This window comes from Castor canadensis, chromosome 13 (genome assembly GCF_047511655.1).
Source record: "Castor canadensis chromosome 13, mCasCan1.hap1v2, whole genome shotgun sequence".
In the NCBI taxonomy this organism is placed as follows: Eukaryota; Metazoa; Chordata; class Mammalia; order Rodentia; family Castoridae; genus Castor; species Castor canadensis.
Genome location: NC_133398.1, coordinates 47,907,405 through 47,932,331, shown reverse-complemented (window position 1 = coordinate 47,932,331; position 24,927 = coordinate 47,907,405).

Below are 24,927 nucleotides of genomic sequence, written 5' to 3'. Positions count from 1 at the left end.
ATCTTCTATTGCTGAATAATAGCCACAATAACTGTGTATAATATATGACTCATAATTAGTGACTATGCCGAGATTTTTCACAAAGTACATTAGATATGGCATAGATACAAGTTTCTGCTTCATTAAATGACTTTATAGAATACATTTTGCTGCTTTTGCATATGCAATCCCCCCATTTGATAGCAGGACTACTTTACAGCTTCTTAATGAGAATACCCTTTTTTATTAGAACCTTTTTTCTGAAGTTTTATTGAAGCTCTTGGTGACCTATTTCTAATGATTTTAGAGCTCTAAAATTTTCTTTCCCTCATTTAAGGAGCTTTGACTTATGTTTGATTAGTGGCTTTGGAAATAGATTCACAATCTAATTTTAGGAAGGAAATCTTTTCTTACAGGAGAAACAAATTCAAAAATAACCTTGCACATCACAGGATGCCTATGAATTATGGAAATTGTTCACATCTCCACAGCATTTATTAGGTAAAGAGAGGGTGAAGCCTAGAGAAGTCTAATCTTAGTTGTATTTTGTTCTTTTCTGCATTTATGCAGGAAAACTTCTCTTTCATGAATAATAAATAAGATAAATAAATAAGTCTGCTAATGGGTCTGAGAAATGATTGCAATACAACTTGAGGTGCTCTGCTTCCCTAGTCCTATAAAGAACAGATGAGATGCTGGTGCTGGCTGTTTGTGGAATGAGGAGAGGAGATTTCTAGTCATCCAAGTGTCCAATATTCAAGGAAGGGTGGTGTTCTGATTTGGATCTTGGAGCAGCTGTGGCCTAACCATCAAGAAATACTGTGATGAAAGATGAATAGCAATTCTCCTACAAACCAGAAGACATATACACACATAAAAAAGACCAGAAACAATACAGAAATAGAAAATGCAAAAAGCAAGTATGTACTCCTATATGTTATTTCCCCCATATCTCTAGTCCCTATTCATGCTTCTGTCTGCATATTTAGTGTCAGTTAGCTGAGTTTTTCTATGCATAGACACATTTACATGTGTGTGCAATGAGCTTCATTGTTATATAATGTATCATTTTTCATACCTTGTAGACTCTTTTATGCTAATGCATTTCAGTCTGTCTCATTCATTTTAAGAACTACTTATCCATCTAGCCTAAGTATACCATAATTTATTGACTGATTGCCATGTATAAGCTGTTGACAATCACTATGTTCTAAAAGTGTGTTTTCCTACCAAGTTCATATAGTGAAATCTTAATCCCCAAGGATTAAGGTGGGTCCTTTGGGAGATGCTTAGGTCATGAAGCCCTTATGATTGGGAGTAGTGCCTTTTTGAAAGAGGTCCAAGGGAACTCATTCAACTCTTCTGTCATGTGAAGACAGCAAAAAGATCAGGAAGTGGGTTTTCAACAAATACTGAATCTGCTGGTGACTTGATTTTGAACTTCGAGAAGTTAACTTATGTTGGCTATCAGTCATCCAGTTTATGATATTCTATTTCATCAGCCTGATATGAATAAGGTTACAAATAATATTGCAACTGATGTCTATATCCATAATTATATCCTTATCTATTCTCCCTTTTTCTTTCCCCATCCATCTTATTTATTTAAATAATACCTATGCATATTTCTGTAAGATAGGTCATGAAAGTGGAATTGCTAGTCATTTCAAATATTGACACATATTCCTGAATTTCTCTTCCATAAACAATATTAGCTACCATTTCCACCAAGAATTTAGTAAGGTTTATTTCTTCATGAATCACAGGTATGGTTTTTCTATTTGATGAGAGAAAAATGGTAAATCATATTTAATTTTTTGTTGTTAGTCTTAAAATGAGCGTGAACATCTTTTCACATGTTTTTTTGGCCCCATGAATGCAATCAGTTTTACTTGTTGATTTTTATAATGGATTACTTTTTCTTGTATAGACTCTCATTAACCTGTTGGTCTATGATGTATTGTTTTTCAGATGTTTTGCAAGTACCTCATTCAAGGGTATCCCTTACCTCCTAAATTTTTCTTTTGTGGTTGAGAAATTTCAATTTTTGCTATAGTTAAATCTTTCCTTCTTTAGAATATATGCATTATGTCTCTTAAGAAAGTCTTTGCTAAATCAAGATTATAAAAATTTTCTTTAAAAAAAACTCTTATTGAGCAGTGGAAAGGGTAAATTCAAGAATGATATACATTTTAAGACCCTTTTTGCATGCTGGAATATACCCCCACCCAGCACAACAATGAAAATATAATAAAAATTTTATTGGGTACCTTCACAGTTTTTCTTTTGTTTGCATTAGATTTTAATTTAGTATTTTTTAATACATATATAATTTAATTTTGCATATGATGTAGAATATGCATGAGACTTTTGGGAAGTCACTACACCTATTTAATCTTCTTTCCATTTATACAGTTAGGGCTACTTCCCAGTCTCCTGTGCAGTTGGGTGAGAATATGAGAGTGGACTGCAGCCAGAAGAATGGAAGTAGAAGTGATGAATGTATACTATCTTCAGCCTTGGTCCATAAAATCTCAAAGTGTACTTCGTACATATACGTATATAGAGACATATATATGCACAAAGCATATGTATGGGGAAGGAAAATGGGAACATAATGGAGAGGGTGAACTTATTCAAAATACACTATAGGCTTATATGGAATTATCACCGTGAACCCCCCCCCATATTATTAATGTATGTTAATTAAAAGTATAATTAAAAACCTGCAAAGACTTGCTAAAATTAAAAATAAAATCTTCCAAGAGAGATCCTCTATGTCTATCTTCTTCCAAAATTACTACAGAGTCTGTGTTGAGAATGATGGAAAGAGTTCAAATTCTGGAATAATCACTTAGTGGAGAGCCCCCCACCAATCTGGAACATCATTAGGACTTGCGAGCAAGACATGAATATCTTTCTCTACCATTTAGCCACTGAGATGGTAGGACGTACCTTTTATAACAATTGTATATTCTTACTCTAACAGAGTAAGGCCATGTCAACAAAAAGGCTGGGTATGATGGTTCATGTCTGTAATCACAGTTTTCCAGGTGGTATAAGTAGGATGGTGGTCCAGCCATACTGGGCAAAACCATGAGACCCTATTAGAAAAAAAAAAAAAAAACCTAAAGCAAAAAGGGCTTGGGACATGGCTCTAATAGAGAGTGTTTGGCCAATGCAAGATCCTGAGTTCAAACCCCAGTACTGCACCTCCCCAGTTTCTCTAACATGGTTGATAAACCCTACATGATTAGGCTACTGTCTTTTTAGCTGTATCCCTCCTCCCCAGCTTCCCAGCCTCTGAAAATTCAAAGTATCTTATCATCCCTGGACCCTCAAATGTTTTTATATTTGTGTAAAAGGGTCCCTTGTGGCTAAGATTTAAGAGTGATTCTTTTTAAAGATTTTTTTCTTTAAAAGCCAGGAGCCAGTGGTTCACACCTGTAATCCTAGCTACTTTAGGAGGCAGAGACAAGGAGGATCATGGTTCAAAGCCAGACCCCAGCAAATAGTTTGCGAGACCATATCTTGAAAAAACACATCACAAAAAAAGGGCTGGCAAGTGGCCCAAGTGGAGGGTGACAAAAAAATAAATTAAAAATTTTTGTGGTACTGGGGATTGAACCCAGGGTCTCATATACTCACACATGGCATAAAAGCATTCTACCCCTTGAGCCATGCCACCAGCCAGTCCTCTTTGCATTTTGTTTATAAAATAGGGTTTCATTAACTTTTGTCTGGGCTGACCTAGAACTTGTGATCTTCCTGTCTGCAGCTGTTGAGTAGCTGGGATTATAGGCATATATTGCCATACTTGCTAAGAGTAATTCTTTAGAAGAAAATTTTCCTGTCTTCCCATCAAGACAAGATACCATTTCTAGGTAGTTTTAATGCATCTTAATTTCAATGCAGTTATTAAACTTTAAACATTTACTTGTGGCATTACAATTATTAATAGTATTTTGGTATTTTCTTTTCTGGATGAAATTCATGAAATTGGGAATCATGTTCATCTTTTATTATGTATCTGCAGCACCTAGCTTAATACTTGATATAAAATAAAGGAGGGTTGATAAATTAATAATAAATTACTCAACAATACATTGATTTATGTACTTTCAAAATCAGAAGAAAGCAGTATGTTCTACCTGAAATACATTTAAGATTCAAAATACTTAATGATATTATGTTAAATAGAAAATGACAGGTTTATGCATTCAAATAGTAGGACAAATTAATCTCACATAAATAGGAATGATGAAACAAAGCATAATGTTGATTAATTGAATATTACTGAATTGACAACACAAGTTCTCACCAGAGTGTATGAGGATGGAAATCTGCTGACACATGTAAAATTGAACTTGTGTCTAGTCATGAGGATTCCTCAATATGTCTGGGGGCCTCTCTGAGCTCCAGCTTCAGCAAGGATTTAGGTACCAGATGTCTAGTGCAGGGTTGCTCCAAGACTCAGAAGGGATTCTAGATTACTCAGAGTGAGGAGGGAAGCCTTCAGAGTGTCTATCATATCCATGTAGGACATTGTAGCTCTCCTACCTCATAAGCTTTTCATGTTATTGAGTTGTTTCTCATTAATCTTTGAAAGTTTAGCTCATATTTATATCACTTATAGGAAAGCCTTCCTTTTACAGAGCCTTTCCAGTCTGTGTCCTTAATGATCCTCTAAAATTTTAGGATGGTGGAATCATAATTCATCATCATCACATAAGGTCCACTAAAATAATGATCACAGTTGTGAGCCTCACTTAATGCAGATATGTATCTAAATTACTGGGTGGCAGACAGTTTGCTAAATAATGTATATGAATCATCTCATTTAATTTTTACAGGAAAGTAGTAATGTAGGTATGTCTAATTTTGAGACATACATTGCATACTGATCATAGTCTTTCAACTTGTTTTCTCCTGTCAATTGTTCATTCCTTGAGGGCCCACACAATGATTTCTGTCTTATATCTCTGTATTTTTGACACTAAGACTAGGGGTCATAATAATCAGTATATGTAGCCATACTCCAAATATTTGATTGAAGCTTGTTTTTTTTTTCTAGATCAATCTAATTTTTAGATGTTGCTTTGATAGGATCATTTTATTTTTAAATTTTTTTCCTTTATTGTTGTGCTGGGTGAGGGGACTAAGGTTCTTACCATATATCAAATATATCATACTTGAATTCACCCCTCCACCATTCTCCTTTATCTCCCTCCTCAGATTCCTGGAATAGTTTTTTTGCATTTACATAGATGTGTATACATTTTTTTTCACCATATTCACTCTACTATCCCCTTTTCCAACCACCTTCCTCCTTGCACTGATGCAAACAACTCTCCCTGGGCAGGACCTGCTCTACCTCCTGTTCTCTGATTTTGTAGAAGAAAAAAGAAAAAGGATAAAAAGAGAAACATGACATTTTTGCTTGTCTGAGATACATGTAGCTACACGGGAGTTTCCTTGTGATATTTCCATGTACAGATGTATTATAACCCAATTGGTTTATTTCTGTGATTTGTCTTTATTCTACTTTGTCCCTTTCCTACAGTGGTTTCATCTGGTTTAAGATTTCTGTATTCATGGTCATATAGAGAGTATATCAACCATATTCAAGTTCTTAGTTTCCTTTGGTAAGATCATTTTAAAAGAAAGTGACACTTTGGCTCTTACATACAGCCAGAACATTTCTGGAACAATAATTTATTTTATTCAATCCACTAAAATATTTGTCAAATTAAAACAAAATCCCCCTTGGGTTTTAGTTCTCTGTTCTCTGTGTGTATTTAATTCAGATTGGATGAAAGACTGATAATTATGGATTTCTGAAGAAAATGGGATAAAAGACATCCTTGCAAAATAGTCAGTTTTTCAATTTGCAAATTAAATTATAGCATAGATTTGCTATCTTGCCCCCATTAACTTCTTGCCCTCTTTGGATTATTTGAGCCTGTGGGGATCAGATTTCCCGTGGCCCAGTGTAAGAGGCAATCACTCACCCCTTCTGCTTTCCTACCCTCACCTCTCATTACAAACTGGACTGTGTCAAGTTAGGGGAGACGTGGAGGGGAAGATAATTAATTTACACTCACATTGAAATTAGATGCATTCTAAAAGGATGTGTTCACCTGGGCCTGGATCCCCAAGGCCCTAACCATTCAAAAGTATTAAGAAGTATGGATAAATATATTTTTGGTACTTCTGTGTGTACTGATATGAGAAGGATTTGAAAAATGTCTTAAAGTCTGCTGGTGACCTTTCTAAAGTTTTAATCATACTGTATCTCCAAGTTGGATTAATATATTCTTAAAATGTTAGACCCTTCTTTGAACCATAGAAGCAGCATGTGAGGTTTGAGATGAGTGGACATCAGAATAAAGTTTTCCTTTTATGGCTGTATACCATATTGTCTTTGTCACTACCTAAAGTGTATCTTCATAAGTCACTTTCTTTTAGTTCTAGGCTTGAGAACATCAGTGCTTTAGAATAAAAGATATTATCAAATAAGCTATAAGCCATGAAACTATTATAACTTGGCTATAAACAAGTGTTTTTCTCTAGTACTTATCATTTTGCTTTCATGCTAAATAATGTATTTGAAGCATTGGATCAATGACCTTCCTAATCAGATGACTGGAGCCTCCAGGCATAGGCACGGTCATCCCATCTCTCTGCTGGCCTTCCAGGTGGAAGTAGCAAATGGAGATAAAGTAAACATCAAATAAAGTCCAGGAGAAATGATACTAGCTCCCAGCAATGGTTCAGAAAAAATGTGGCTAATAATCACAATACTTCCCATAGGTAAATTAATTAATTCATTCTGCTAAAGCAGTGAAATATTTCAACTGTCCATTAAAAAAATCACACTTCATATCACCAGAACTACTAAGACTGAAATTCTATTCTTCCCAAACCTGGAGTTTTTTGTGGGTTTGTTTGTTTGTTATGTTTCTTGATTGATTGTTTGTGTTTGTTCATCTAACCTGTTGATTTCTTTGGTTTTTGTTATTGTTGTTGTTTTGGTAGTTTTACTATTGTGAGTTAGTTAATACTAAATTACACACAGACCTGGGACAGAAATAGCATACACACACTAAGCCAAAAAACCAATACACCACACAAAAACATTAAACCAAGGGAAAGAAAACAGGTGACTGAAACAACCAATAGCCTATCAAGAGCATAGTTACATAGTACCAAGTAGAGTGAAGAAGAAAAAAGGATGGAAACCATTCTCCTCTCTCTTCCAAAATAATTTAACACAGGATTCAAAGGGAAATGAAGAAAGTGGATATCTAGTTCCAGACTCCAATAAAAAAAAGATAAATGAGGCCAAAGGAACCAAACGATGTCCATAAGAACACCTTCAAGAAGAAATCCTGCAAGTAATCACTGAGAATTTCATGGAGATGTTATTAGACAAGGTCAACCAAAACATACAAGAGGCACTCAAGAAATTCCAAAACATCAAAAATAAACAACATGAGAAGACACAGAAACAGATAAATGAACCCATAGAACCCTACATAAACACCAAAGTGAAATAGAGAACACTATATGTAGAGAGATAAATTATTTAAAGATTAAAATTCACAATATTAAAGAGGAAGTGACCCATGATATGGAAAACCTCAGAAAAAAGAATAAAACAGAAATACAAAACACAATGGAAGTCCACTCCAGCAGACTAGAACAAGTGGAACACAAAATCTCAGAACTTGAAGACAAAATGGAAGCTAAAGGAAAAACCGAAGAGCTATTAGTCAAACAACTCAGGACCTGTGAAAGGAATATGCAAGGACTCACTGACTCCTTCAAAAGACCAAACCTGAGAATCATGGGCATTGAAGAAGGAGAAGAGGTGCAAGCAAAAGGGATTTGTAATATATTCAACAAAATAATGACAGAAAATTTCCCAAATCTAGAGAAAGCTATGCCCATTCAAGTACAGAAAGCCTCCAGGACAACAAAGAGACTTGATCAAAATAGAACTACCCCATGACATGCTATCATTAAAACAACAAGCACAGAGAATAGAGAAAGAATATTGAACCTGCAAGAGTGAAAAAACAAATAACATCCAAAAGTAAACCCCTCAAAATCACATCAGATTTCTCAACAGAAATCTTAAAAGCAAGAAGGGCAGGGAGTGAGGTCTTCCAGGCACTGAATGAAAATAACTTCAACCCTAGGATACTCTACCCAGCAGAACTATCATTCAAAATAGATGGAGCAATAAAAGTCTTCCATGATAAGCAGAAATTAAACAATATATGACCACCAAGCCACCACTACAAAAGATTTTTCAAGGAATTCTGCACAAAGAAAATGATAGCAAACAAAACTGTGAGAGGACAGGCAGGACAAAGCCAAAGGAGAAGAAAAGACAAGGAATCAGAGAGTAACATTGATTCAGCTGTACACAATCAAACACTTAAATAAGAAAAATAACTAAATGATAGGAATCACCACATACCTATCATAGTAACACAGAATGTTAACGGACATAGCTCATCCATCAAAAGACACCATTTTGCAAACTGGATTAAAAAGGAAGATCCAACAATCTGTTGCTTACAGGAGACTCATCTCATCAACAGAAACAAACACTGACTTAGAGTGTAAGGCTCGAAGATGATTGACCAAACCAATGGCCTCTGAAAATAGGCAAGAGTAGAAATACTTAACTAGGACATTTGATCAAATTTACATTGATCAAATGACATAAAGAAGGACCCTCCATACTAATAAAAGTAGAAATATAACAAAAAGAAATAATAATTATCAACCAATATGCACCCAATGGCAATGTATCCAATTTCATCAAACTTACTCTGAAGTACCTAAAAGCACATACAGACTCCAACACAGTGGGTAGTGGGAGATTTTAATACCTCCCATCACCAATAGATAGGTTACCCAAACAAAAAATCAATAAAGAAATTCTAGAACTAAATCACACCATAGGTCAAATGGACCTAGCTGATGTCTGCAGAATATTTCATCCAACTTGTGCACAATATACATTCTTCTCAGCAGCCCATGGAACCTTCTCCAAAATTGATCATGTCTTAAGGCACAAAGCAAGCCTCAGCAAATATAAGAAAATAGAAATAATCCTATGCATTCTATCTGACCACAATGCATTAAAACTAGAACTCAACAACAAAAACAGTAAAAAACATGTGAACAATTGGAAGCTGAATAACACATTGCTCAATGATGAATGGGTCATTGATGAAATAAAAGAGGAAATTAAAAGGTTCCTGGAAGTTAATGAAAATGAAAACACGATCTACCAGAACCTATGGGACACAGAAAAGGCAGATCTAAGAGGAAAGTTTATAGCCATGAGTGCATCTATTAAAAGGACAGAAAGATCTCAAATAAATGGCCTAATGCTACATCTCAAACTCCTAGAAAAACAAGAACAAGCAAAACCCAAAACAAGCAGAAGAGAAATAATAAAAATAAGGGCCACAATTAATGAAATAGAAACAAGCAAACAAACAAAATCATGCAAAGAATCAACAAAACAAAAAGCTAGTTCTTTGAAAAAATAAACAAGATTGACAGATCCCCAGCAAACCTGATAAAATGAGGAGAGAAAAAATCCAAATCAGGTAAATCAGAAATGCAAAAGGAGAGATAACAACAAACACCACAGAAATCCAGGAAATCATGAGAGACTATTTTGAGAACCTATGTTCTAATAAATTTAAAATTCTTGAAGAAATGAATGAATTTCTAGATTCTTGTGACCATCCAAAATTGAAGATTTTGGATATCCATCACCTGAATAGATCTATAACACAAAATAAAATTGAAGCAGCAATAAAGAGTCTCCCAAAAAAGAAAAGTCCAGGACCTGATAGATTTTCTGCTGAATTCCAGCAGACCTTTAAAGAAGAACTGAGACCAACTCTCCTTAAATGTTTCCATGAAATGGAAAGGGAAGGAACACTGCCTAAGTCGTTTTATGAAGCCAGTGTTAAAACCATCCCAACACCAAAGACACCACCAAAAAGGAGAACTATAGCCCAATCTCCTTAATGAACAATGTTGTAAAAATCCTCATAAAATAATGGCAAACCGAGCCAACAACATATTAGAAAGATTATTCACCACAACCAAGTTGGCTTCATCCCAGAGATGTAGGTGCGATTTAACATACACAAAACTACAAATGTAGTATAGCACATTAATAGAAGCAAAAACAAAAACCACTTGATACAGAAAAAGATTTTGATAAGATTCAACACCACTTCATGAAAAAGCTCTAAGAAAACTAGGAATAGAAGGAATGTACCTCAACATTGAAAAGGCTGTATATGACAAACCTACTTATTGGGGAAAAACTGAAACCATTTCCCCTAAAATCAGGAATGAGACAAGAGTGCTCACTATCCCCACTCCTATTCAACACAGTCCTGGAATTCCTTGACAGAGCAATTAGGCAAGAAGAAGAAATAAAAGGAATACAAATAGGTAAAGAAATTGTCAAGATATCCTTATTTGCATATAACATGATTGTATATCTTAAAGACCCAAAAAACTCTACCCCAAAACTCCTAGACAACATAAACAGCTACAGCAAGGTGGCAGGATACAAAATCAACTTACAAAAATCATTAGCTTTTCTATATACCAATAACGAACAAACTGAGAAAGAATATATGGAAACAATTCTATTTACAATGCCTCAAAAAATCAAATACCTAGTCATAAACTTAACAAAGGCTGTAAATGACCTGTACAAGAACTACAAACCCCTCAAGAAAGAGACCAAGGAAGACTACAAGAGGTGGAACGATCTCCTATGCTCATGGATTGGTTGAATCAACATAGCAAAAATGGCTATACTACCCAAAGTAATCTACATGTTTAATGCAATTCCCATCAAAATTCCAATGACATTCATGGCAGAGATTGAAAAATCTACCCTAAAGTTCATTTGGAAACACAAGAGACCGTGAATAGCCAAGGTAATACTCAGCAAAAAGAGCAATGCTGGAGGCATCACAATACCCAACTTCAAACTATATTATAAAGCCATAGCAATAAAAACAGTATGGTACTAGCATGAAAACAGACATGAAGATAAAAATAATTTAATACAAGATTCAGAGGGAAATGAAGAAAATGGATACCCAGTTCCAGACTTCAAAAAACGAAGACAAATGACACCAAGGAACCCTATGTTGCCTACAAGAACACCCTCATGAAGACCAGTGGAGCAGAATAGAGAACCCAGATATGAATCCACACAGCTATGTCTACCTTATTTTTGACAAAGTTGCCAAAAACATACAATGGAGAAAAGACAACCTCTTCAACAAATGTTTCTGGGAAAAGTGGTTATCCACCTGCAAAAAACTGAAACTAGATCCATGTTTATCACCCTGTACTAGTATCAACTCAAAATGGATCAAGGACCTTAATATCAGACCTAAAACTCTGAAGTTAGTGAGGAAAGAGGAAGGAATATTCTGGAATTAATAGGTATAGGCAAGGACTTCATCAATAGAATCCCAGCAGCTCAGCAACTAAGAGAAAGGATGGACAAATGGGACTACATAAAATTAAAAAGCTTTTGCACAACAAAAGAAATGGTTTCTAAACTGAACAGACCACCCACAGAGTGGGAGAAAATATTTGCCAGCTATACATCAGACAAAGGACTGATAACCAGAATATACAGGGAACTTAAGAAACTAAACTCTCTCAAAATCAATGAACCCATAAAGAAATGGGCAACTGAACTAAACAGAACTTTCTCAAAAGAAGAAATTCAAATGGCCAAAAAAACACATGGAAAAATGCTTATCATATCTAGCCATAAAGAAAATGCAAATCAGAACCACATTAAGATTCTACCTCATTCCTGTTAGAATAGCCATCATCAAAAACATCACCACCAACATGTGTTGGTGAGGATGTGGGGAAAAAGGAACCCTCCTACTCTGCTGGTGGGAATGCAAGCTAGTGCAACCACTCTGGAAAACAATATGGAGGCCTCTTAAAAATCTAAACATAGATCTGCCATATGCTCCAGCAATCCCACTCCTAGGGATATACCCAAAGGAATGGGACACAGGTTACTCCAGAGGCACCTGCACACCCATGTTTATTGCAGTGCTATTCACAATAGCCAAGTTATGGAAACAGCCAAGATGCCCCACTACTGAAGAATGGATGAAGAAAATGTGGTATTTAAGCACAATGTAGTTTTACTCAGCCATGAAGAAGAATGAAATCTTATGGAACTGGAGAACATCATCCTGAGAGAGGTTAGCCAGGCTCAGAAGACCAAATATCATATGTTCTCCCTCATATGTGGACTTTAGATCTAGGGCAAATGCAACAATGTTGTTGGACTTGGTCACACGCTAAGGGGAGAGCACATATGGGAGGAATAGGGAAAGGCAGGACACACAAACCTTGAAAGTGTTTGATGTCCCCACTGCAGAGGAGCTAATGCAGTAACCTTAAAATGACAGAGCTCAATTTGGGGAGGTGACCGGGAAGTAGTGAAGAGGTCAGGTACAGATGAGTCAATTCAGGTTGTAATACAGTTGTGTATGGAAGCAATGCTATATTTATGCTGTATAGCTATAATTATCTCAACTAGCACAAATGCTTTGTCCTTCTTATTATTGCTTATGTCTAGACTTTGACATAATTCGAGAAAAGGGCAGAACAGGTTCTGCCTGGAAGTGAGGGAGGTTTGAGTTAGAGGAAGGGGTTGGGAAGGAAGGGGTAAAATGGCCCAAACAATATATGCACATATGAATAAGTGAATAAAAAATATATAAAATAAAGTAGTTCACTTGTCAATTTATGCCTACACATTTAATGTTTATTTTATTTATGCTTTATATATAAGCATTAATTATTTTTTAAGACTTAAGAGAAGTATATTCAGACCATTGTCCTCAAAGCTCATCAGTATTGATTTCAGTTAAAGACAATAACTTCAAACTGAGTTTAATGCTCTTTTTTATTGTTGGCTCCCAGGAGCCAACAATAAAACCAACTATAAATGAAAAATATTTAAATAGATGATAAAATAATCAAAATAGCATTTTAACGATAGTTATTATTAAGGCAGAAATGGTGGTGTTTTGAATGTAATAATTACTATATTAATTTTCTGTAAATCTTTAAAAACTTTCTTTCTAATCTTGCTCTCTTTATAGCAAACCATGAAAACTCTTTTCCACTGTAACATCAGCACAGGGAATAGTGACACCAGAATAGCCTGCCAATTCTCAAGACCACTAGCTTTTAGTCTGAAGGCCTCAGCACCTATGTGCATTGAAATTCAACTTTGTGCACCAAAGTGTGAGGAAGTAAAATAGAAAACACTTCTTCTTCTTCAAAAAAAAAAAAACCAAAAAACAACCTCTGAGTCCCTACCACAGTATGGTTATTGTTTATAGTGAGCCTCCTCAATCAGAGGTGGATACATTTCAAGACACCCAGATGATTCCTAAAACTGGCTAGTGTGGAATCTTGTATGTTTTTTTCCTATAACATACACCTATAGTAGTTTAATCTATAAATGAGGCACAGTAATAGAGTAACAACAATAACTAAGACTATAAAAAACAACAGTTACCAGGATATTCACTTTCTCCTTCACACTTTCATGAATAGAAGTTTTCTTCTTACAATAGATCTTGACTAAGATATTACCACATGAATTTCTTGTTTCTATTACTTGAGAACCCTTACCTTTTCTATTAAATGAAGCACTTTTTGACTTTTACTTGACATATCCAAGTTGCCAACATTACTATGCTTTTGCTTTGTAGCTACTATTAAGTAAAATAAAGGTTATTTGAATACAAAAAAAGGTGCAAAGTTAGGCCAAATTTCCTTTTAATCCTTACAACCAATTAATCTGAGCTACAATCCTGCTCAGATTAGAGTTTTCCTTCCCAGAGTTCCTCTCCCAAATTGAGTTCAAGGTCTCTAGGTATATTTGTTGAATTTGTTACTATAACTTCACTTAAAATATCTGTAAACCCACCAATTGCTATTATTGCGTCACTGTGACATAAAGTTAATTCTGAAGTTGTGAAGTCCAAATTCAGGGCCTTGCCCATCGCTAGAATCACCATGGCAAACAGGAAGCAAAGCTGTTGTTGATTTAGCAACTGTTTCTTTATGTGCAGGGGAAAAAATACTTTTCTTTTTTTCCTCCCATGTGACATTATAGTGTATTTGCTTCATACCAGAGTAGAAATGGACACCCAAATATTGCAGCTCTTACTGACTGGCTCATTCAGTGCACATACTCAGTTCTTTATCCCAAGGTCTACCATAGTGGCTGTGGGAAGAGGGGCCCCAGCCTCAGCCAAATTCTGCATAACCAGCTCTTCCTTATAATATTCAAGAGTATGAAGTTGCATCTAGAGTATCACATAATTTTTCAGGTGGGTTTTCTCTTGGGATCTCCTGTCTTTTCCTATGATTTTGTTTCAAGTGGATTCCAATTAACATTATATATTGTAGGGGGAAGTGTTCTTGTTTTAGAAAACTCAATGTACTCACAGTTCTTAGAGCAGCTGCCTAATTCCATTAACCACCCATATTTTCAGTCCTAGACACATATATCCAAAAGAAGTGTATATTTGGAGATAGATTCTTGCTTTTTTATATTGTAAACTAAGGTGTTATTCATTTTACTCTACCCAGACTAAGGTTGTCTGTAACCACCTGGTGTTTTCACTAGGAAATATCTAGAAAATTATGCAGGAATTTTTTTCTCTGTTAAAAATTATAGTTTGCTGCACTGGGTACATTGCCACTCTACCATACAGAATGAAAGACAATTCAAAGGTCCAGGAATGACTAAACTATTTGGTACACTAATTCGATTGAATATTATGTTGGCATAAAAATTAAGGCAATAAAGACTATACACACAATGGCATTAAAATACTTATGGGCTACTAAGTGATAGAAGAAGAGGCAAATCACAAATTTCTGTGCGCATGTGTGTTCCACTACACATTATATATTGTGTAAACACTTTACCATACCCATAATGTTTGGAAGGTGTCCATTCTCACTAGAAGACCTTAGATTATTGGATGAACATGCAACATCCAGAGGATGGTGTGATGCAGTTCTTTGCTTTTCACATCTAGTCATTGTTACGTCCTTTATGACTCCATTTGAATGTGATCAAAACATCTTTTCTGTCTGGAGCTTTTCTCTTCTCTTCTTCCTTTAATGTTCCTGTATCCTTTTCTCAGCTATTCTCCCAGGGTTCCACTTTTATTTTGCTCTGGCCTTTACATTCCATTTAGTTTGTTTTTTGCAGAAGTGATGCACATTAAGGAATGTGTGAGTGTGTGTGCATGTACTACACATCTCAGTACTGCTTCAAGAATAAGCATCCATAAAACAAGTGTTTCAAATACTAAGATGATCATCTTAGAATGTAATTATTCTTTTTATTTCACTTCAATTTTGTTAATGTAGTCTGGGATTCTAGTTGTATGGCCACTTGTTTTTTCTCCAAAAATTAATGAGACAAGAAGGAAACTCTATCCTCATGTATTTTGGAGGGTAGGGGGAACCAGAAAGGAATCTCACCAAAAGAATTATCAGATATTTATTAAAGTAGAAAATTATATTTAACTTTTCCCTTTAATTTCCAAACTCATAAATATAATGAATTACATTATTTTACATTTAATAAAAACATGCAATAAGAAAATGTGAAAACTTGGAGGGTGAAAAGAATTCTTATTTTATTGATAAAATTGTTGAATCCCAGGTCTTACTGAGGTGTTTAAGAACAAACAACTTGTGAATGGCAGAACTAAGGATAGCACCTAAATTTCCCATGTAAGAAACATTCTTGTGTCAGGTAGGTAAGCATTTGTAACAAGCCTAAATTCTTAAAATAACCCCACTGTTTTCTAGATGTATCATGTAGAGAAATCTTTTACTTCTTTACACCTCAGTTTCCTTATTTATAAAATAAGGATGATGGTTTGGGTTGTGCATTTTAAGATAGTGCACAATACGCATCACAACATACACAAAGTGTCTAGAACAGATGAGATTATAATGGGTAATCAATAAATGCTATTTTCCTTTACTCTCAGTTGTTGTGATTCATGGTATAGAGCCTTGCCAGTCTAGTAGCCAGGATATTTTTTTGAGTTATTATATCATTATGTTTCATTATGCTTATGAATAATGCCTTGTGTTATTTGATGATTGTGTTTCCCCAAAACTCATATGTTGAAACTGTCCTATTCCCCCAGAGCTTCAAAATGTTACACTGGAGGGAAAGCTCTTAAAGAGGTTATGAAGTTAAAATGAGGCCATTGCAGTGATCTTTAATCCAATCTGGTTGATGTCCTTATAAAAGGGGGAAGAGGACCCAGTGATGAGTGTGCACAGAGAAAAGGCCATTAAGGGCATAGTGAGAAGGTGGCCATCTTCAGGCCAAAAAGAAAGGCCTTAAGAGAAATCAAGTGTGACAACATCCTGACCTTGCACTTCCAGTCCTCAAAATTGGGAGAAAATAGATTCTTCTTGTTTAAGTCACCTAACCTGTGGTATTTTGTTATGATAGCCCAAGAAAATTAATCTTTAAGTAGATGTTAAGCTGCTTGAGGGAAAACACTGAATTGTGCTCCTTGGCAAAGATAGCAGGTGATAGACAATTTCTTGATAAACACTGATTTTTATTAAGGCTAGAAACTTTGCTGTATATTTCTGTAGATGTCCTATAGAGGTCCAGCTATCAAGGTTACTGATAGCTATAATGTGATAATGGGGATTATCAATAATGTTTTTTCTTTTGCAAATGGTGTCTAGAGTTGTCCTTTCTATGAAGTCATAAGAGTAAATGCAATTAAAGCTGAAAAGATTATTCCTTATTGCCTGTCCAGACATAGGAAAAGAGAATTAAATCTTTAAATTCAATTTCTGAAATTAAGATTAATGACTAGGAATATGTGATCCACTCATAAGCTCATGACCTCATGTTGTTTGAGACTAAATGTGGGGGCTTCTCACTGTCTTCCTATTAATAAAATGATTGAGTTATTTTAAAGGTAGTCAGACTACAAGATTAACTCATTTGTGTTGGAAATTTGCCTTATAGTTTTCAGAGGATCAAAAGCAGGCAATTGTAAACGTTAAAGGTTATTTTTAAATTGAGTGTTAAAAGTTGCATTTGATTCTCATATTTTGGATTATGGGAACTATGAGAGAAAATTAGTTATATTAACTTGTTTATGGAAGGGACATCAAGAGATGAAAAAAATTCTGCAGGGTTTTCAACATTTACCAAGTCTAAAAGCTGAAAGGCAAATTTAGTGATAAGCAAGAAATGCTTTGAGTAGTAGGATATCAAGCTTATTGGGAGAAAACAGAAAAGTTTTTTAAGAAGGCTACTTCCTTTTGAGTAGGCATGGTCTTTACATGTTCTCTCAGCAATGCGTGTGCACATACATGCAAACCTGCAAGGGATATTTTTCTAAAATCTTGATATCAGAACTTGCTGAATAATATTTGAATGGTAATTATAACACTGGGCCTGGTAAATATATAAAGAAATGTTCAACATCCTTAACCAGAAGGTAAGTACAAATTAAAGCAACACTGAGATTCCACCTCATCCTAATCAAAATTGCTATCATCAAGAAAACAAACAACAAGCAACCCTCAAGAACTGCTGGTGGGAATGTAAGCTAGTACAGCCACTATGGAAATCAGCATGGGGGTACCTTAAGAAACTAAGAACTACCTTATGAGCTTGCCATACCAATCTTGGGCTTATCCAAAGGAGTATAAATAGACATATAAGAGAGACACCTGCACACCCATGTTTATTGTGGCACAGTCACAATAGCCAAGATATGGAATCAGCTTAGGTGCTCTTCAATAGATGAAGGGACAAAGAAAATGTGGCATATACACACATACACAATGGAGTATTATTCAGCCATAAAGAAGAAGGAAATGATGTCATTTGCAGGAAAATGGATAGAATTGGTAATAACGTTAAGTGAAATAAGCCAGACTCAAAAAGACAAACACCATGCGTTTTCTCTCATATAAGGAATATAGATCCATAAGTACAAATAAAAAGCCATGAACCTAAATGTAGGAAGATTTGTGGAGAAAAGGGTAAATGGCAAGAGAGGGAAGAAAGGATGGCAGGGGTTAATAAGATCAAAATACATTGTATGCATATGTGGAAATGTAATGAAAGCCATTATTTTGTACAAGAAAAATCATAATTACAAAACCTTTGGTCCTTATTCACATAGGTATAAATAAAAGGTATTAGAGAAACCAACCCAACTTCCACTCCAGCTTTCTGTGATTCTATTGCGTCAGTGAGGTAAATGTGATGGACTCCTAAGTGCTGCTGAGTTGGCTGATCTCTGCAGAAGGGGCAGTGACTGGCTCACGACTCCAAACTCCTAGCTTACACAGGATGACATGTGTCTACACAATTATATTTGATTATGTAAACATGATCATGTTTCTGCTAAACTAAACAAAATGATCTGAAACAAGGGCAACCATATAGAAAAGTAGTCAACTTAGTCTTATACTTTCTTTCTATTCTTCCTTTTTGGTTGGTTTCTTTTGTCTTAAAATTTTTATAGAATGTTTGTAGAGTAAACATGTGGTCTCTGAATGTGAGCTTCATGAAAGTGAGACACAGTCTATGTTCCTCATAGAATGAGCCTAGAATGTTGCCTAGGACTAATGACACTGAAAGTTATTTGTTGAGTGAATGAATAAGTGAATGGATTAATAAGGGCTGAGGCCAGACACAGTGGTTTAAGTCTATAATCTTAGCTACTTGGGAAGCAGAGATTAGAAGTATTGTGGTTCAAGGCCAGCCTAGGAAAAAAGTTAGGAAGACTTCATTTTAACCAGTAAACTGGGCATTGTGGTTCATGCTTGTAACCCCAAATATGGGGGAAGGTAAGTAGGAGGATCACAGTCCAGTCATGCCCAAGCATAAATATGAGACCCTATTAGAAAAATAACTAAAGCAAAATGGGCTGGGGGTTTGGCTCAAGTGGTAAAGTGTCTATAAAGTGTAAGTCTCTGAGTTCAAACCCTAGTACCTCCCAAATAACAACAACAACAACAACAACAACAATAAAAGTGCTTAAATTTATAAACGTAGAAAAGTCAAATGATGTCTTGCTCACTTTTCATTAGTATAGGGAGAAGGGAGTGCTTTATGTATGTATGTGTATTTATAATGCATCAAGAGAAAGAGCTTTTTTAATTTTATCCAAAATCAAATACACAATGTGTGTCTCACTATTTCCTTGCTTAGGATCAAGGAAGAGAACTTATGGGAAAAAATGAACAAAATTAAAAATGTTTACATTTCTAGGTAATCATTTAATAAGAATGATTGTTTTTTTTATTGTTGTGCTGGGTGAGGGTACATTGTAGCATTTACAAACGTTCTTACAATGTATCAAATATATCATACATGAATTCACCCCCTCCATTATTCTCCTTTATCCCTCTCTCACCCCATTCCTGGAATAGTTTCAACAGGTAACAGAGAGAATATTCTAAGTATTGGCCATATAAAAAGTACGAATTGGAGACTTTAGAATTACCCTCAAGTGTAGCTTGCCCAGACATGGGTCTCCTAGAGAGAGCTTATCATTGCCTACCTAGGTAGTTATTCCAGCATTCTCTGCATGTCTGAATTTGTGAACACTTTCTATGACTTAGGAGGCCTATGCAGCTGAAAAGCTATGTAAGAACAATCATTAGAACCAGAAAGAGCAGGCATTTTTGACTCATGGAGATAAAGAGGAAATCAGCTCTCTATAAGAGGCTCACTTTTTACCTCCTGTCCTTGTGGAAAACAGAGGCCACAATATCTCACTGTGAAGCTGTGCACCTCACTTGTCACCTTGCATTGGCCTGAATATCCAGGGCCATTTTGTCAGATTTCAGTTTTGGACTTCTCATCTTTACTCATTCCTTCGGCTGTCACTATTACACAGATGTCTCCCCAAATCCGTATTTGAAGAGACGACTTTCTGAGCCCTTGCCACCATCTTGTATCTCAACTGAACAATATTTGTTTTTAAATTTTGATTATTTTGACTTTTTATAAGAGCATTTTCCTCAAAAGTAAAGTATTAAACTTTATGAATTGGATTTTTACATTTCTCTTCCTAGTAGACATGTAGCAGTGGACTGAGCTATTTTTTTTTAGAGCAGTTTGCTGGCTTCTTTTTTTATTTCCTAAATAACAGCACTGAATAAGTGTGACATGTACATCACTTTAATGTTGAGACCACAGAGTCAAATTTAAAAGATTTATTCTCTCCTCGAGTTTGACTCTGAAAATAACTTAAATCAACATCAGGAAATGTGCATTTTTGTCCATGTAATCCTATGGTTTCTACCATCAGATTTAAGACAAGGATATTATTGAAATTGAAAAAAATGTATAAAAAATCAAAGGACAGTTCTTCACTAAGACTTTTCCATAATACATTTAAGGTTTATATCTGAAGAGCATGTTTTTGATCAAGTATATCTAGGTACTCTTTATATATACCAGAAATTCTTACATATTTATACATGTCTCAGAAATGTTTAACTTTTATATGTTACAACTTAGTCATTCTAGCTTTATATCAAGGTTTACTGAGATATCTCCCTGACCTGCCAAATCTCAGGTTTGAAATGAAGTTGAAATATATGGTATATTTCATATCTCCCCATCCATCTATGTTATAAAATGTTTGAAAGATATACGATCTGTGTTGTTGATACTTTACTTCTGCAGGGGATAATGTCCTTCTAAGCAGGTCTCCCTCATTTACAAGGTGCTGTTCTCCACCACAGCTACCAATTCCTCAGTGTCCTGGTAGTAACAGTGGCAAAGGGTAGACATGGCCTTGTCTTTCTAGCCCTAGATATTGTAGAAGTCCCTTTCCTTTCTACAGCCACAGACAAGAGACCATCTTCATCTCCATTTTTACACTGAAGATACCCCGATCCTGGGTTTATTTTTACCTCATGACTTGGTTTCTCAGTACTTCACTGTGGTTGGTCACATGCTCTATTTCTTCTGTAGTTTCTTCCCTCTGGCATCTTTCCACAAGGTGTTTGTTTTTCTATGTAGAAATGATTCCTCTTTGCCATGTAGTTTGACCATAGTAAATTATAAATTTGTCTGTGGTTTAACTGAACAGTCATGTATTTTAATAGCACTATTTTTGAAACAGAAATCATTAAAATGCATTAAAACAGATTTTAGAATAAGTTCGTGAATATATCTGACAGAAGTGTTTGACAGTTTACCTCATGAGGAAGTAAAGTAAGTACTTCCTCAACATTGTTTTCTTTGGAACTTTAGCTTGCTCTTGTGCTGTATTTAGATGTGAGGCATGTCTAGTTTTATGATTCCATGCCTCACTGTTCTTCTAGTACTTGTGGTAGTCTAGCCTGAGTGCAAGGCCAAAGTGTGAAGAGAACATTCCACCCAAGCAAGCTGGCTTGTAGTTGTATGAGGACCTTCAATACTGGGTCTCTCTTGTTCTGTTGTTCATGCATTCCTGACATAACAAACAGAATTCAAGACTTTTTTCCTGAGTAAAATTGTCCTAAATACTTAAAGTGCTGTAATAACTTAGTAAGACTCACAGTGACTGGGATGTTGGTGACACAACCCAGTTGATCATATGGGAACAGCTGCCTATTAAACCTAAATAAATCCACTTCAGTTTAAGTCAGAACAATCCAATTCAGTTTAGCTCTGTACAACACATACCTATTGAGCAACTATATGACCATGTATTGTGTTAGGGGTTGAGTGTGCAGAGATGAATAATAATACATTTGCTGTCTACAATCTAACAATCAGAATAAGCAGACAAAAATAAATCAAAATGCAGATTGATAAGTAGAAGAATAGAATTATGTATGCAATGCTGATGTAACCAGTATCTAAAGTAATTTTTTTTTGTGTGGTAGGGGTTATAAAAAATGGGTTCTCAACAAGTGTTACCTGGAAAAAATATTATACAAATAAGATTTCAGAAGATGACTGAGTTTTAGAATGGGGTCAAGTTTAGATAAGGAAGAACATTTTATATTTTGCTGTAACTCCTGTAGTCTTGGAAAATAGACTTTTATTCATGCATTACTGATCTTGGTTATTTTAATACAAATTTTTAAAGGAAAATGACTATTTTAATGCAATTATATTTTAAAAATGTGTATAATTTAGGAGACAAACAGCTGTGACCTGGGATTCTGGGAAGTGCCATCAGAATGCTATCCTCTGGATTTATGAAAAAGATAAGCCTTTTTCAACCACCAGTTACAAAGCCAGCAAGAAAATTAATGACCAATGGTAAAAAGACAAAGTGAGCATGAGTCAAGACACCTGGATTCAATTCTTCATTCTGATACTCAAGAAGCTTTTGATTTGGGTTCTAAATCCTCTGAGGTTCTAAATCTTCTCATGTGTAAATTAGAGGGTTAACTAAGAGATCTTTAGGGTTGCCTCTAGTTTATGCAGCAATCTTTGATTTTATAGAATGATCAGGACATGAAAATAGCTCAAAGGAGGCATCATGACAAGAAAAATAAGCAAACTTTTCTTTGGAGCCAACAACTCTGTGTGAACCCTTGTTGAATTTCATAGAAGGTGATAGAACTAGGGATCAAGGCCATCAGTTCATTATTAATTCTCATTTTCAGAATACCTACTTTATAGAGCTGTGAGAATTAATGTAATCCTGTAGTCAAAATAACTGCAGAATTCCTGGCACATAGCAGGTACTTAATACATGTTCATTTATGTCCCATCTTCCTTTATTCTGATTAGCAGAAGTGAATTAATTTCTTTTATAGGGAGCCTCAGATTTGGGTATTAACATCTGATTATTGTTAGACACATAAATTGTCTTGTCTATACCATAGCAAAGGCATGCTAGGTCCAGTGAAGCACAGAAATGAGTGAAGGCATTATATAGCCAAGATATTTGATAACAGTTTTTCAAAGATAAAGTCATTTAGCAAACTCATGTCATAGTAATCTCAGTTGCTTTTCTGTCTCTCATGACCTTTCAGTTCTGCCTAATTATAAACACTGATACTGTACAACCCGACTAGTCAGCACACTTACTGATAAAGGGAGCATTTCTTACACACAATAATTCTCTGCATTTCACTTCACAGCCAAGATTTATGAACCAGGTTCTGCAGGGAGGAGTCCTTGTATGAAGACTTCAATGCTTTTATAAGGACATACTGTACTACATTTACAAAAACTAGTACCATAAATAATATTAGAAGAGGCAGTATAGCTAGGCAGACTCTAAAATAAGCTGAGTACAGAGTCCCTAGAATCTAACGAATGTATATGTCATTTCACCCCTTTCAGTACATCCTAGGGAGGTTCTGTTTTTGTTTCATTTGCTTTATTCATCAATTTAGGCAAAGTTTCATACAGGCTTAAATTCTTTGCTTTTTGATAGGAGATGCAAGGAAAGCCACTTCTGGATGGAATGGGAAAGAACCTTCCATTCACTTTGCTTATAATGTGATAATTCCTTTATTAGGAAGTTGCTTGCAGAGATTATATAGATGTCTGATTAACTTTCCCGGGAGGTTGATAAATTAAAGATCACACAGATGTAGGTTTGAGGCTCAGGTTGTAATTCAGTAAGTGATTTGGAGTGATAAACTAACTTTCTGTGTGACTCAGTTTCCTCATTTATAAGACAAAGTTAATAATAATTTCAGTAAGGATGTTGTGAAGAAATATTGAGGCAAAGATGTAAACTGCTGAGCAGTATCTCTGTACAGAGTAGGTGATCATTAAATGGGGAGGCCATAATTAGAATCAGAAATGAGTATAAAGTGACAAGTACAAAGTGTCTGTCACATCAATAATGGTTCTATTATCCTAGCAAATAAATGTACTATACACTCTGTGGGACCATGTTCTTATTTCTGAATGGGTGGCATTTCAACTCTCAATCTTGTTCACCAAATAGACAGTAAAAGTAAAAGCAAAGCTAGAATTCTTTTTTAAAAGAAAATGTGCAAGAGTTTTTTCCCAGTAAAATAGAACTTGGCAAAGTTTTTTTTGTGTTTGATTATATGAAAGGCAACTGCTTAGAGAAAGAAGGAAGGGACATAAGTAACAATTTTTCAGCACAGTGATAGTTATGTTACAAACACAAATAAAAGAAGCCATTATAAAAATGCAAAAGGATGTTAAATTTCATGTATATGGCATGTTTTCAGGAGAACATGTTGGCAAGAGTGGTCAGCATGAACATCTATGATTCTATTAATATGCTGTGATTACTTGACTTGTAGAAAGCCTGCTAATGTGACTGACAGGAGTTTAGAGTGCTGGTGTGGAAAGATGGAGAGGAAAGTGAAACAAAATATTTTTTATCCTGCTGTATGTTTCCCACAAAAACAAATAACAGGTGGTGTTGATCTTTAGGAAAACAGTCCATGATTTTCTATGCTGAAATTCTCAACTCCAAGTCTACAAAATTGTCTCAGAACAGTAGTCAAAATCATTCCAGGGGTGAAAAAAAGGGTTTCCATTGTCAGATTAATTTGGAAATGCTGAACATCACATTCCCACAAAGGACCATCACAATATCCATTAGCATATGAAAATTTCTGAGAAACTCTGAAGAAAAAAATAATTTGTTAAGGAATAGTTTGATGATTCCCTAATTTTTAACACTGGGTCCCTTGTCAAGGTATTTTTTATAAACATCCTGCTGAGTTAATGATGTGGAGAACACACTTTGGAAAATCCTGTAACTGTCTCACAGGATAAAATAGTACATGTATTGTAACATGAACGAGGGAGCTGTTTTGGGGAGATGGACATTTACAGTGTTTTATCTCCTAAAT